The sequence below is a fragment of the Melopsittacus undulatus genome, unplaced genomic scaffold, assembly GCF_012275295.1.
Source record: "Melopsittacus undulatus isolate bMelUnd1 unplaced genomic scaffold, bMelUnd1.mat.Z mat_scaffold_618_arrow_ctg1, whole genome shotgun sequence".
Lineage (NCBI taxonomy): Eukaryota > Metazoa > Chordata > Aves > Psittaciformes > Psittaculidae > Melopsittacus > Melopsittacus undulatus.
In genome coordinates this window covers 20288-36449 of record NW_022994464.1, presented here as the reverse complement: position 1 = coordinate 36449, position 16162 = coordinate 20288, and the positions used below count along the sequence as shown (strand labels likewise).

The following is a 16162-nucleotide window of genomic DNA, read 5'->3' as shown; positions in this document are numbered from 1 at the left end:
TTTACTGTTGTGGATTATGGTATTGCTATGTAACAGGCAATGCTGCTTCTGCTCTGTGTTCACCATACAGTCTTGAAAAGGAAAAATGATAAATCCTGAAAGGTAAAAATCCATGTGCCATAGGATTCTCCACATGACAAACAAAGATTGTTCTTGGTTTGCAATACACTTTGGAAGTACAACAAAAAGACAAATGTGGTGAGTTGGTTTATATTTTTGGGTTTGCTCCCTTCAACCTCTCCCTGATGGTGCTTCAAAGTGCAAGATAAAACTAATAGAGGCAGTCTTGCTTATGGTGTTACCATCACCATAGATCCATATGGATAGTTAACCATTGTCAAACTTCTTTTTTTCTACAATTTTATTAAATATAGCCATGTTTATCACCATTTACTCTACCAGCTGATATGGGAAAATGCAGATCATAAATCATATGTCTTTTCATTTACTGCCTTTATAATACATCCCTAATTTTCTGTTGTTTACTGCTGAAATAAGATCTTCCGGTGTCTCTCTTATAACAGCAGGTGGGTGTATATATCTCTTTTATAATAACATCTATTATATTAATATTAATATTGCTATTACAGTAGTAGCAATAGTAAGTATCTCCCTTATAATATCAGGTGAAAGTGTTTTTCTGGGAACACTTCCTTTCTTCTCACTTTCTTTGGGTTGGCCTTTCTGGTTTATGTACAACTTTACTTGGACTTCCTTTTTTTTCATGGGGTTGTTTATATAACAAAATGCAACTTATCTGGAAAAAGGTTTAAGGTATTTAATAAAGATTTCTATTTTTAATAGGTCTCAAATGTAGCTGGACTACACTCATACCTATAAAAGCATTAGCAAAACAGCTTGCTCTTTTTGTTGTTGTTGTTTTCAAGGTTGGCTAAAACATTTAGAGGGGAATTACTACCTGCTCATCTCTAAAAGCAAGCAAGAAAGGTGAACTGGTTGCATAGCAACAGCTTCAACAAATAACCAGGCATTCTCAGATCTTAGACAATATTATAAAGAAGAAATGCGATTTGAGCCATGCTGAATATATTACAGACAACTTATTATAGAGCCCACTGATACAAGAGCCATTTCCCCTAAGCATGTTCACAGCAAAGAAAGTAACCTGAAATTTGACTTCTTGATAGCTTTGAGATCCAAAATGTGAGCTATCCGAAACTGTAATGCTGGTTTATTATCATTACTTGTTCTATAATGGGACAACTGCAAACCTATGTTCAGATAACGCTCTCTAGATTTCCATGAAAATCCCTTGAATAGAATCACTTCCAGAGAAAGTGTGCTTTATAGCTTAACTTACTTTAACCTACTTAACTTGTGACTGTTATTTTATAGCTACCTTAGAGCACCTAAGATTCAGACAGATTGGTAGTATCTTAAGTCCATTGGGTCAAGTTAAAATTAACATTTGAAAAAGCAAAAATGCCATTTAGCCCCACAGTCCCCAGAAAGGTACACTGGTGCCAAATCCCAGTACCACCAGTCTCTTTACACAGTTAAATACTTAACAACTGGTTTCTACACTGTATGTCTTTGTACTCTGCCATTTATCTTTCCCCCTGTGATTGTTGTGGTGCTCACTGTATGAAACAGGCATTTCATACTTGCAGGGTGGCTGGTTCATCTCCGTTGTTAGCTGTCTTTTCTGGAGCAGCTATTTTCTTTGTCCCTGCAGTTGTACAATTTTGGGATGTCAGGAGTTAAATTACGTAGCTCTAACATGTTTCTGATTTTTATTTTGCTGAAGAAGATGGTCTCTAGGCCCACATTTCAAAACTGCATTCATAAATATTTGGTTAAAGGTAATTCTTTTCCTTATTTCTGCTTCTTGCCTGTCCTGTCCTTAAACCCTCTGTCAAAATTCACGCACTATCCACCATACTAATTTCAGATCAATAGCACAAGACTGTGCTATTGATGGATTACTTTTATATGTTTGGACATGAATTTCTAATCTGTAAGCCATTAATGTTTTCTTCCCTTCCTTAATTAAGGAAAATTAAAGTACCCAGAAATAGTTGATGTTTAATTCAGTTTTCTTTAGTGAAAAGGCTCACACTGCAAGTCAGACTGAAGTACTGAAGTTCAAGTAAATATTATTACTTGTGTTTGTTTATTTTATGGAGCTGTCATTTGGCACAAGGGAAGACAGGATGGTGAAAAAAAATGGGAGAAAAAGATGCTGTTTTAGTACAAGAGAACGGGTAAGTCTGGCTTTTTAAATATTCCCTTCTGAGTTCTCTGTGAGGCTCATATTAGCATGCTGTGGTAACAAGGGGTTTTAGTTTTCACAGAAGTTGGTGCTGCCTTGAAGTAATTAATTGGCAGAGAAGCTACTTAGTGTTATCTGGGGTATTGTACATCTATTGCAGTAATGTCTCAGATTTCATGTTTCTTAATATAATTTATTCCCCCTTACCGATCTAATGAGCCTTAGCAAACAAATGCCATCAACCTTCCTGGCATGGATGGTGACCACTAAGATAAAATACTAGTCTTCCCAAATTTCCAGAAATTCCCAGCTTCAAGACAGCTTATCATTAGAATTATATCACAGTTCAGATTCTGAATGTTAACTAGTGCCTAACAGTATCTTAGAAAACAGGTGTCCCCCAGTCACACACTGCTGCCAGCCTGAACTTATTGTGGCTGGTGATCTGCCTAACTGTGACTTCTACTCATGGGCCACTGTGAGTGGACATCCCAGGTAGAGTCAAAGTGACTGTTAATGGGTAAGATGCTGCTAATCCTAGGAGCAGTGTGCATTCTTAATGTCTATTAGTCTTGAGCTATTACTAATTACTATTACGAATACAGAAGTAAAGAACAGAATAACTGTAGAAATTCACCATAAAGAGTTGATGGGTTCGTTGGTGTTTTGGGTTTTTGCTTTTATTTTTTCATCAGAACTCTTGAAATCTTACAATTTTTTCTAAACTTCTCTGTGCTCCTATCAGCAAATTAATGACAGCAAAACCTGTCACGTGAAAATACTGTTTTGAAAGTTCATTATTCCATAGTAATGATAGAAAAACTCTTGTAAAAATTCTACTCAGAAACAAATATTTGTAGCCTACTCTAAAACACTGTTGCAATCATCGATATTTGCAGTGCAGAAGCTGTGACAGGGGATTTATTATGCTTGAGCTATGAATAAGCAAAGTAATTTAGTTGAACTTTTATTGACATCTTGCCAGTGCATGCGCTCATTAATGTGATTTGTCTGTTAAGCTTGTACCTTACTAGCTAATTTAATACTTAAATAGTAATAAAAATTACCTACACGGTAATCCTTGGAGTTAAGTTGCTATGGGAGGGAACATTTCTCATACACTAATGATGTGCCCCAAAACTGTATAATCCCTAAATTAAAGGGTCATCAGAAATAGCTTTGATTACAGGAAGTCTGTCAGTAGATATGCTATTGTATTTCCAGAAAAGGCAGAAACAGAAGTTGTTAAATCCATGGAGGACTAATGGAGACAGTGTATGTGAGTGACATGGCAGGAGCCACATACTTATCCATACTTCCCAGTGTGAGGCTAGGATAAATAGACTGACCAGTGTCAAACAAGGAAGCTAGTTAACTGCTCAAATATATGAATGCTCCTCAGCTATTCCCAGCCACATAACAAATACCTGATGTAAGTTCAGGGTAAATGGTTCTGGAAATAAATTTATAAACCTGTATCTACATCTTAAATGACTTCAGCATGGAAACATTGAGGCTGTCCAATGTTTCCTGTATGTTACCTAGCCTGTGGTGACTAGAAAACAATGGGCCTTAGGAAGCCACTTTCATCAGAATGACTGTCTCTGTTAACCCACAAAGAGGGAAAAAATCAGAGAATTAAAAAGATTGCCTGAACCTTCAAGTCCATCCAGCTGACTTCAATGATGCTATGTCCTGCTCCAGAGTTTACCTCTACAGAGTCCAAATGTTACTGCTCTCTCTCCTTTGTACTTCAGAGTTCACACTTGGATCATTTTCTATTTGCAACCTGCCACTCAATAGATTGGATTAAGGAGTCTTTGTGTTTTGTGATTTTATTTAATCAGCTGAAGAAATTGTAAACATGTCACTTTCACAAATTAAAGAGAAAAATACAACAGCAGCACTAAAAAAAGTAACTATGGCACTAGAAACAGGTTTTCTTCTAACGGAGGCAGCCTTGGTGCTTTCTACAGAGCCCTGGGCAGCATGCATGTCAGTCGCCTGTTCCTCTTTCGTAGCACTAGTTTCACTGCAGAAAGGCACCTCTTAAAAACCACGCAAAAGCAAGTATCTTCTTATTTACTATTTTCCTATTTACTACTTTGTAACACAAAATGCCTGTGCGATTGTATCAAGGAATTAAAGATGTGCCAGAAGCTGGGGTTCAGAAACAAATGTCAGCTCTAAACTTAGTTCTCTAAACTGTTAGAACTGGTGAATCAAAAAGGCACAGTGAAGGAACAAAGTTTCTCACACAACAATGTGTAAACATCCCCTGTCCCTGTGGCTGGGGATACCTGTGAGGCATATGACAATTACTGTGCTATCCTCTAGTCACTAAAGGCAGATAAAATAGACTTTATTTTACAATAAAGGTTTATCCCAGACCTTTGCAATACACAGAACTTCTTTAAACCATCTCTGAGTCAGTTATGAACTCCTTGAGCAGGACTGAAGAGCTTTGCCACAGCCAGTGATGCCAGCATTTTTCTCCAAGGAAATCACAGACTGTTTGTGTCCAAACTCAGGACAGCCTGTTCACATATAAGTAGGATAAAGGGAAGACAGTGCAATCAAACACCTTCCTTCAGTTGGTTGCTGTGTGAAACAGCTTAAGTCAGCATGTTGATGACAAAATTCAATAATGATTCCCTCATTCAGGTCACTAAGGCAGCCTTCTCTGACTACAATAAAAAAGACACTGCATATATTTCAGGTCTTTTTTTTTTCTTTCAAATACGCACTAAAGGAGAAAGCTTGGCCTAAGGAGATGATACTCTACACATCCTTAGGCTAGGTCTTGTTTGCCATGAAGATAGAAGCTCTACTCTTCATAATAGTAGTGACATGGGATTCCCTCTGTGATGATGGTTATAGGAGAGCTTGGGGTGCAGAGAGCAGACCCCACAACAACAGAAACCTCTCTTGCAATGAAGTTTCCCCTCCTCCATTCAATTAAAAGTTCAGCAGGGTTGCACAAAAGTAGTCCTCAGAGACTTAATGGGATGAAGATTAGGAGACAGCTCTGAGTAGCTTGCAGGATTCTTGTTTGTTTTCATTATCATCTAAATCCACCCTAGAAAATCTGTATCTTTACTTTGCTGCTGTCCTATAATACTGTGCACCAGCATCTTTTAGAGAAGTCAAAATATATTTCCCCATGAACAGATGATCTTGCAACAGATGTTGCTATAAGCATAGTATCAACTTACACTTTGCTTTAGTACCACCTATTGACTGCTATAGAAAAATATTCCAATTTAATAGCGGAACTTGGATACCTTCAAAACCTCTAGTACAAGTGTACTAGCTTTCCCAAAAGAAAAAGGATCATTTATCTTTGTCTCTTGGAGCTACTCCTACTGTTCAAAACCTCTCTGCCTGGAATGAAGCTGTAAATTGCACATACCATCAGTTCCTTTTATAGAAGTTAGCAAGTTTTGGCCCAGCAAGGCATTCCTCTCTCTCATCCGCTAATAAACACATCAACTTCAAATAAAATGCAAGATACTTTGACACTTGATTGCGACTTCAAGTCTAAGCCCATCACAGCACCAAACTGAGAGCATGAGGATTTTCACAGTTTGTAACATAAATCGACATACGGACAACTGGAGATTTTGTGAACCTGTCTGACTTTCTTACATGAGACAAGATGTAGAATGGTATTTGATTCTAAGCAGTGCATTGAGAGCATAACATCTGACAGAGCTAGAGCAAGATTTAAATATTTAAAGTGATACAAAAGGCATGTTTTTCCCCCATGTTTTTTAAAAAGTAAAAACAGAGTCTGAGAGATACCTTATAACCAGCCCAATTTAACCACCCTTCAGACTCCAGTCCTTGTTGCCTTTTCCCCAGGATTACTGACTTACATCCCATTTACATTCAATCCCCATGCTCAAATTGTGACTGACATTTCTTGTTTCTGGACCAACCAAAGTTGTATCTTGGCTTAGAGGTTACATAAAGTTTTAGTTAGGTTATGTATTTAATTCACATGTTCATTGCTTAGACCAAGCTGGAAATGGATGATGAGCACGGAGAAAAGACTGCTTTTGGCTCATCATATCACCTTGTATTGCTGCATACGTAATGGTGTGTAATCTGGAGTGTACCTGAAGACAAACATGTGCCTTTGAAGGTGTAGTTTCAGATCTAGAAAATGCTACAGCAGCTTGGTAATGGGAGCAGTCCCCTTTCTTCAACCTGCCTTGTAAAGCAACACACAACTACTGGCTTTAGTTTTTGAAAAAGACAGAGGTTACTTCTATAAGGTACAATTTGAATTATCCCAGAGAAAACTGAGGTGGAGGAGCTTCATAAAACCTGTAATATGAACGCATGTGAAAATGGTGGGGGAGAGAGAAAAAATCCCACAAGATGGTAGTCTACTGCAAGTAACCAAGACCTGTGGCATTTGTAATAAATGAAATACAGATCCCAGTCTGCATTTCCACCCACTGCATTTTTTTCAGGGTCAACATTTAAATTAAGCCCGTATCTGGAGATGAATAATGAGATAGGTACCATTGTAGAATAAGAAAGAGCTAAGTCTGTGCAGAGTTCATCATCAAACTCTGTTCTGCATGGTCTCTGTTCTGCATGGTCACTGTTCTGCATGGTCACTGATTATTCAAACATGCCCAGAAGAGCAAACAAACATAACAAAAACATGGCTACAGGGAACATCTTCATAAATGGTTATTAACTAAGATACAGCGCATGCTGTGCTCCTTATTACAGGACCATACCTGAGAGCCCCGAACCGCACTCAAACACCTGCAGCCCCACGAGCCTCCTCCGGGAGCGCTCGGAGGCAGGAGCACAGGGATCGGCTCTGCCTTTCTTACCCACGCACCGAGGTGGAACCAAGAGAGGCCACAAGCCTCCCATGGCATCAGGCAGCGTTCCTGCCAAGTGCAGGAGTTACAGGAAAGGGAAGATCCCAGCAGAGGCTGTGACGGGACTGACAATACCCCGAAGGCAAACAGGAGGGCACCTGTGCCTTGCTGTGCCCAGCGGCGAATCCACTCGCCTCTATGTGCCCCACCACACAACACAGCCTCTAACCTTCCCTTTGCACACCAATGGGCTGCTGGCCCTGTGGCAACAAGCACAAAGGGTCCCGAGTGTGCTGTGGGCAAGAAAGCTGCTGAGGGCTGGAGCAGCCATGCTGGGCAAGCCCGGGGCAGAGGAGCTGCTGCTACACCCGCACCAGCCAGAGCACCAGGGATGGGCACACAGGGGGTGAGAACAGCCCCTTTCCTGCACATCCTTAAGGGGCAGCACACAGCTCCCAGCTGAGCCTGGGCATGGGAAGGGCAAACAGCCCTTTCTACCTACAGCCCATGTGCCCCATGGTACAGCCAGGGCCTAGGGAAGCAGTGTGACCATGGAGTGCAGTCATTCCCATGGCAGCAGGTGCTCTGCAGCCTCTTACACACGAGGAACCACAGCAGCTTGTTCTCAGCTGGTTTTATTCCAGCTCTGTCACAAGTGCAGAAGTTTCTCAGCTGTTCCTGTGATTCTCATCCGCACGTGCAGCCCAAGCACCAGTCTGGAACAGGACCCTGCCCATGCAGCCCTGGGAGACTGCAGGACCAAGCTGGACAGGAGCCCAAGAGCTGCCATAAGCCCTTGTCTGCTTCCCACAGATCCAAACCTTAAACCCCCAGATTAATCTTCCCAAGGAATAAGAGTGGCACCAAGTGGGCTATTAGGAGATAACCCACTGTTGCCTTCCTTCCTTGCAGCACAGCTCAGGGGACAGGCTTCCTCTCACTGTGCCTTGCATCCCAGCACACAGACGTGCCTCACCCAGAGCTCCACTGGGGTCTCACGAGAAGAAACTCCCATCACCTCCAGCATCCTGAAATAAAGCAGAAGAAGAGTCTCATTCTGCTCAGCCATCTCCCACCTGACATAGTGTGACACCCACAGCCAGAGATGAACCAGACTGGTTTGTGCTGGAAGGGACCTTAAACCTTACCCAGCTCCAACCCCTGCCACAGGCAGGGACCCCTTCCACTGGAGCAGCTGCTCCAAGCCCCTGTGTCCAACCTGGCCTTGAGCACTGCCAGGGATGGGGCAGCCACAGCTTCTCTGGGCACCCTGTGCCAGCGCCTCAGCACCCTCACAGGGAACAGCTTCTGCCTCAGAGCATCTCAGAGGTTTCTCACCTCTTTTCTGCCTCTTGGAGAAGGGATTTCGCGGCTTCAGGGTCACTCTTCATAAAGGTTTGATATGGAGAAGATGACTCCAGGTAACCCACCACACCAGCGACAGTCATGGGGATGGTATCAAAGATATCGGTAATTCTGGGACACATGGGGGAGAAAGCAGCACTGGCAAGTTACATCTTAGAGGCAGGGGAACAAGGACAACAGACTGACAAGGTGGTGAATATCTGATACCATGAAATACCAACAGATGGAAACAACATCCAGCTGTGGCATTTGGTAGGTCAGAAGCTCCAACTGATGCACTACTAGAGCAGAGATGGTCATTAGGACCATCTAACATAGTCTGTGACCTGATCAGCCCTTTCAACACAGGCCTATTCCCCTCCAGGAGCCAGGACACCAACAGCGTCTGCACCACCACTGCCAACATGTCCTTTATGCTGCAGAGTCAGCCCCTGCCCCAGGCCCTGGTGGGAAGGGGGCACTGGATCCCTGCAATTCTTGTCAGGTTCTTTCACTCACTGCATTGTTCCCCTTCCTCCATGAAGTGATCAGCCCAGACCCTCAGATTACCATAACTCACCATAAAGAAACCCCTAACCCCGTTCTCCTTGAGCAGGAAGGGCTCTTGCACCCCTCGGACCTCACACGCTGGCCAGCACAGACCCACATCCAATGCAGCAGAAGTGGAAGTGCAGCCACAGTGCATGTGCTGGAAGCTCTGGCAAACCCAGCTCTGACCGAACTGGTGGCAGGGAGAGGAGCGGAGATGCCACCTCCACGCACTGCTGGTGCTGCACCGAGGGGTTCTGCTCACCTCTGCTTGTCTGGGAATGGCAAAGCCTCAAAGATCTCCTTGTAGTCCTCCAAGACAAGTTTTATCCTGTGATGGGAGTGTTTTAAAAGCAGGTCCCAGAACTGTAAAGGCAGTGCATTAGAAACCAACCACAGCCCTGCTGGAAGCTCTCAGCCTCACCTGGCCCTAGATCTGATGCACTCATAAACATTTTCTTAAACACTCCTGGCATTAAAATACACCAAAATCTTTCTTAGCATCAAGAACTTGAGAATACTCTTTTATTATAGAGATGAGGGTCTGCCGCGGAAAGGACTCAGTCAGAGACCAATATGATCAGACAAGAAGCCCTTTATTGCAAAGCATTAACTCCTTATATACTATTGCTTACACACACCTACAGTAATCTGGCATATCATGATTGGATACTTGTCTTGAAGACCCTTAGTGACTAACATAGAATTGGTTAAGCACAGGTGTGAGAACTTGACCTCGAACGCTTGCCAACAGTCCACAGTTCTCATCACTCAGTGAATTACAGCTTCTTCTTATCTTGCTTGCTTAGGCTTCCTCAGGCCTCCCACGGCCTTGCTGTATCCCTCGGAGTTATTCAGAGTTCATGTACCAAATATCCATTCTCCTGTGAGAACTGTCTCCACACCAGGTTATAGTAAGTGGCCTTTGTATGTTCCTGTATGGCCAGGAGCAGGGTCTGGACTTTTGTGCACAAGGAGCTTTCCCCCAGCTCCGCGTGTTGTGCCCGGGAGGAAGCAGGAGGGAGAGATCAGAGGCTCAGATGGGTACGGGGGTGGCGGCTGCGGATGATGGGGCTGTGGGGACAGCCGCGGTCAGGGGAGGAGCAGGCGGGCGATAGGACCCGGGCGGCACCGCCGAGAGGGGCGGGGCCTGGCTAATTAGGGGGCGGGGTATGTTGGTTGTGGGCGGAGTCACGGGGTGACGGACGCGCCACCTGTAGAAAAGGCGAGCACCGGGTAAGCCGGGGCGTGGCTCCGGCGGCTCCTGCATTGGGGTGAGTGTGGGGTCCTGGTGCATCCGGTTCTCCGTGTCCCGGAGCCATCCCCGGCCCCTTCCCGAGAGCTCCCGGCGGCTCCAGCGGGCGCTGCTGCTCCGCAGAGCCGGGACCGACACCGGGGAGGGGCCCCGGGCTCCGGCGGCCGAGTGCTGGGAGCGGAGCCCGAGGGCTGAGCCTGGGCTGGGGCCGCGCTCGGAGCTGGGCAATGGAGTCCTGAGCGTTGGAGTCTGGAAACCAAGCGGGGCCGGTTCGGGGTCAGAACCAGGGACCGGGGGCTGGGGGCTGGACCCGGGGTCACTAAAACCGGGTTTGGGGCTCGGCAATGGAGACCAAGCCCCACGTGTTGGAGTCTGGAGCCCGGCTCATGGGGTCAGTTGGGGGGCTCAGAGAGAGCTCGAGCTGCCCAAAGCAGGTTCCGAGCTTAGACCCAGAGCCCCGTGCATGGAAGTCTCCGCATGAGCCCTCCCTGGGCTGGTGCCGGGGCTCAGGCACAGAGCGGCTCCTGCCTTCTGCCGCTGAGCCCCAGCCCCGGCTGCACCGGGCTCCGGCTGCCGCTGAGGCCGTTCTGTGTCCCGGGGGAAGGTGCCGGCCCCGTGCGGGGGGGGGGGAGAAGGCTCTGCCGGAGCCGCAGGCGGCGTTAACCGGGAAGGGAGGAGCGGTGCGGGGGGAACCGGGTGGAACCGGCGCTGGGGCTGCGGCTGCAGGGAGGGGGGAGGGAGAGGAGAGAGGCGCGGGCGGGCACGGGAGCAGCGGCTGCGGATGCCGCGGGCGGGCGGTGGGAGCCGGGGCGGCCCCGGCGGCTCCGTTCGCACACAGGGAGCGGGTTCTGGGGCCCTGAGAGCGCTCAGTGCGGCCGTACGGAGATGGACTCGGATGCTGCGGGCACCGTTCCGGAGGGCCCCGTGTGCAGGAGTTGGTGCTTGCATTGGGTCCTCATGAACCCACTGGGTTGTTGGTGCTGGCTTCAGGTCCAGCGTGAGCAGTGAGGTGAGTGGGAGCAGTGTGCTCCCGGGTGGGCTTGGTTACCCTCGGCAGCACCAGCAGGTTCTGTTGATTGTCCTGGGAGGGCTGTGCTTGCAGAGGAAGGTGTGCAGGAGCTGGGTTCATTGCATCGTGTTTTCCTGAGATGGGAAGGATGAGTTTGGCTTTGCTTTGGGAAGAAGCAGGTCTGGTTTTGTTGGGGTGCTGGCGTCTGATGTCCATGGGCTTCTCCTTGACTTCTGCACCTGCTGCCTTGAGCCTTCTGTGTGCTTTGAGGCAGAGTTTAGCGCTGCCCTCTTCCTTGAGGACTTGGAACAACAGCCTGGCAGGGAAAGGAGGTAGGGAAAAGAGGAAGGAATTTGCCTGCTGCCCTTACAGTGGGATGCAGGAAGAAAGTTGTCTCTTTGCTGAAGGTCTTGAACCTCTGAATTGCTACTGAGTCCTGAGGGTACCCGGTGATGGTGCCCCTTTGGGAGCAGGGTTTGTCTGTGCCCTGTGCTATGGGTGGCCAGCAGGCTCTGTGCTTTAGAGAAGTTGCTTGCTATGTTTTAGAGCCTGCTTGTGCTGCCTGTGGTTGATGCTTGCATTGGCACCAGGCCATGACCAAATGCTCGCTGTGTCTTTGTTGAGAGATGCTTTTTGCTTTGCTGAGTGATCCCTGTTCCTTGCACTGAAACATGGAGGACTCTAAAACAATGACATTGGACTCTGTGCCTGTGGTGTTTGCTCTCCGCACTGACTGCTGGCCCCCAAACCCCTTTTGCTTGACCTCTACTGTAAGTAGTCTGTATGGTCTTTGGACTGTGCCTTGTTTACAGCATGCAGCAATAACATGAGGTGTGTCTAACAGTGATGTTATGTTTCAAAGCATTGCATGTGCGTGGCTGCTGTCACTGTCACCATTTACAAGGAGGGAGAAAGAAGCCCAGATCAGACAGAGAACAAGATCAGAGCTTCCCAATGAGTCTGTAGAGGAGCTGAGCCTGAGCCCTTTCCATGGGTCCTGTGCCTCCTCTGCTCTCCCTCAGCTGCTGCCCGAGGCTGGGATAGCCCAAAGCAAAGAGAATGACTCCTGGGGTCCCCAGGTGCTGTAGAAACAAGTGCCTGGGCCCGAGGGCTGATGAGCTCCTACCCACACCTGATCTCAGCCTACCCAGAGCCCCCTTGCTGTGTCTGTGAGAGGGGAAACTGAGGCACGGAGCTGCTGGGTCATCTGCAGGGCCTGCAGGGTCCCTGCTGGTGCAAGCATCAGGGAGATGCCTGTTGGAGGCTGCAGTGCTTGTAATGAAAGGTACTGGAGGCAGAGAAGGTGCTTGCTGCAGTTGGGCATTACTGGCAGTTCACTGTCCCTCCCTTCCTCCATATATTCTGCAGGAGCTTCTTCTCATATCTCGTGGTTCGCAGCATCCCACCCCTAAATGCCTTTCCTGCTTTCCCTTTGTGGTGTCTGCTGGCTGAGGGAGGAAGCTGTATTGGCACTGCTGTTCTCAAAGGGAGGGTTGCGATGCTATTTGGGAAGCTAACAAAAGCTTAAGGGCAAATCCTGCTTCAGGATGTGCAGCAGGCAAGAAGGCCGGTCTGGATGCAGCCTGGAAGCTGGTGGATGTTGTGGATTGTCCAAGAGATGGGAGTGGGTTTTGGCTGAGGAATTGTTGGAGGATCCTGATGGACTTTCTGTGTGTGCTGGGCAATCTGTTCCCTGTGTCTGCACAGTTGGGGTTTTACAGAAGCTGCATCCTGTTGAGTGTAGTTGAGTTACATATGAATGATCCCTGCTGCTGGGCCTGAGAGGTTCGCGTCTGTCCAAAAGAGCCTTTCCCTCTTGTTGCACTCCCTGATGCTTCCAAGAGCTTTGGTGATGCTGAATTGTACCTGCAAATAGGTTTAGAGCACTCCAGCAATGCTTTTGCTGGGCTAATGTTGTCAATGCTTGTTTGTGTTCCCTCAGCCTTGATGCTGGTCCTGTCTGCACGTGATCCTCCAGAGCAAGACCAGAGGCAATCCAGGGAAGACTGCTGGGATGAATACCTTCCATCCTCACCCTATGTACCAGAAATGGGATCGTCTGACAGTAAGTGACACCTCTATGCTTTCACACATCATCCATAAGTGTAAAATGGCTTTAGTTCCAAGTTACCCCCATGTATTACCCAGAAGCAGCTGAGAAATTGTGGTTTAGCTCTGAATGGACATATTGGTGAGAGATCTGAGGCACGTTTCTCTCTAGAAAATGCCTGTGTTCGTATCAGCCTCAGCTCTGTCTGCAAAGGATGCTGTTCCTTATGCTGCTGCTGAAGTGTGTTTGGGAGAGATCCCAAGCAAGGCTGGCTCTGTCTATATAACAAGCAGAATTTGTCTGGGACCATTTTATTAACTGGAAAAGCTTCTGGAGAAAGATCTGGGTGTATTGGGAATATGATGGGAGATGTAAAGGTCTTTGCTGGTGTTTACTGGTGCTTGGATGTGTGTGGTAGAAGGAGAGCAGGAAGAAGTCCTGTAGTGGTGTGAGCTGAAGCAAGGGAGATGGGTGCTTGGTGACTTGGAAATGACTTTGAGTTCTTCAAGCTTGTTCTGAAGGAGGTGTCATTGCTCTCTTTGGTTAAGGAAGGGGTTTCTGTCAGCCTGGGAAGAACATTTCTAACCCTTGCAGGAGCTGGTAACCCCTGATGTGAAGTGTGGCAGCTCCCTGTCCACCTTCCTTTTGCTGGGGGTTCAGTGGCCAGTGCAGGCTGTAAGGGTTGTGTTGGTCAGGGACATGTTTTGTGCTGGTTCAGCTGGAGGCTGAGTTGGGAGGAGGCAAATGGATGGAGGGAGTGCTCATGAGCAAGCAAAGGGCTGATGCCATCTGCTTTTAGGGATGGTGCAAACAAGGTGAGGAATGGTGTTTGGTGGCTGATTGTTGTGTGGGTTTGGGTTTGATGCTCTGTGTTTGGAGGCTTCCTCTACTCTGGTTCTAGCAGTTTGTGTAATGCTGTTTCCAGGGGAACATGGAGGATTATGCTCTTCCCTAACCTTTAAATGACTTGGGGTTTTACTGAGCACGTCAGGGTTGGAGTCACACCATGAGGGGGAGCTAGAATGTAATAGGAAGGAATACACCTTTCTTGTGGAGTAGTCAGGCTGGTGAGTGTAAAACCAATGTTGTTGAGAACAGAGGAATGAATGGAGGCAATGGGGAAGGAAATTAGCACTTTCTTGTTCTTCCCCCTCCCTTTAAAAAGAGAAAAGAACTTAAAACCCCTTAAAATTCCTTCCAGAACTTGAAATTTCACAGCAATATTTAAATGCCATGATCAGGTTTGCAAAGATGAAAGGGAATAACCAAGTGGAAAGTGATGGCAATGGATGGATGCTGTGGTGGGGCAGTGTGGTGAGGGAGAGTCAGCTGGGTTGAGGTGCCTGTAACCCTAAAGCGCATTGATGGGGCACATGAATGTGTCCTCTGGGCCTTGGCAGTTCCCAGAGTGCTTCCCTTGAGGTGGAAGTGATTGAATCTTTAAAGGTAATAATGAAAGAGCCAAGTGTCAATGAGAGCTTCTGGCAGAGTGTGATGGGGCTGTGGTCCTGGGGGGAGATGCTCACTGAGGTGACTGAAGTCAAGAGTACCAACTGAGTGTGGGCAGTGGGCAGGAGCCCTTGTTATTGTGGAAGGCATTGATATGGGAAGGAAAAAGGGGATGGAAGAATTCACTGGTGAGGAGGGGATGTGGGACAGATGAGCAGTGTTTTGTAGCTGTTCCAGCTGTGTGCTTGGTTGCAGGGCAATGAGCCCATTCAGTTTAGCAGGGGCTTCAGCAGTTGATTAATTCATGTGGTCTGGATTTGTGAAATTCACTTTTCACCTTTGTGCTGTCCAAGTCTGTGCCAGAGCCAGGTTATTCTGTGTACACCTCAAGCTCGCATCAGAGATGAGAGGCGCTTGGGGCTGGGCTGTGTATGAAGGTGCTGTGAATGCAGAGATTGCCACTGTTGGAGGGCTGTTGGCATCCCCATTTTTCACACCAACCAATCGAGGCCCAGGGAGAAAACAAGCCCGGGGAGCCCCAAACTGGCCACAGGTGCTGGTGCTGAGCCCTGGGCTTGTGCTGTTGTGACTGGGATGCCCCTTTGAGGTGATGGCCGAAGGTACGTCCTTTCTCCTTGCCCTATGTCCAGGCCCTAATGGCCTGAAGTCACTGTCCCTTGAGGTTCTGTGCCTTCAGTGGAGTCTCCATGTGATTTGCCCACAGTGTTCCAGCAGTTACATCCTCCCCTAGGTGTAAGGTTGCATTTTGGCTTTAGTTGTGGGCTCCTTCCACCTTATGGGACATTTCCTTTTGCAATCCCTGCAGGTGATTTCCTCTTGTTAAAGGCAGTTTCCATCACTGTGCCATAGATGTGCAAGGCTGGGTGAGCACCAGACCGGTGTGCTGGGATAGCCCGGAGGACGCGCTCTCTCTTGTGCTCCAGCACAGGAGGAGCCGTGGGAAGCCTGAAGAAATCTGGGATTAGAGCTCGGAGCAAAACTTCCTTCCCAGCAGCTTTTCCCTGCAGAAAGAGGAGGCTTTTGGCAAGAGACCCTGACGTGTGATGCATCAGTGCAGTGCTAAAGAAAAGGGGGAAAAGACGCTACGTTATTCCCCCCTCCTTCCCTCTGCCTCTTCCCAGCAAATTGGGAATCTATGGAATTGTGATCATATGGGGTGAAAACTAATAAAAGGATTAATAAAGTGAGATGATATTCTGACTGGGCAGCTGTTTTCTTGTCACTGGTTTCATGTGTGTGTGTTGGAATTGGGATGGGGGGAATAACGTAGCATCTGGGCTGGTGTAATGACAGTAAAGCAGGCAAGGATGGCCCAATGAGATGGGATTTAGAGCAGCTCCATAGACTGGACATGGAAATAACACCATGTTCCAGAGAGTGAATGGGAGAGCGGTGGCACTGCCTG

General features: G+C 47.3%; 2 long non-coding RNA genes across 2 annotated transcripts; one reads left to right on the top strand and one right to left on the bottom strand.

The window, feature by feature from the left end:
- Positions 1–6996: 6996 nt before the first annotated feature.
- On the bottom strand, positions 6997–9503 carry LOC117438800 (uncharacterized). The gene is made up of 3 exons (XR_004551035.1): positions 9239–9503; positions 8419–8556; positions 6997–8108 (listed from the first exon to the last, which is right to left on the bottom strand). It is a non-coding gene; the product is annotated as an uncharacterized lncRNA (long non-coding RNA).
- A 639-nt stretch (positions 9504–10142) lies between these two features.
- On the top strand, positions 10143–15957 carry LOC117438802 (uncharacterized). The gene is made up of 3 exons (XR_004551037.1): positions 10143–10247; positions 13180–13302; positions 15563–15957. It is a non-coding gene; the product is annotated as an uncharacterized lncRNA (long non-coding RNA).
- Positions 15958–16162: the final 205 nt, after the last annotated feature.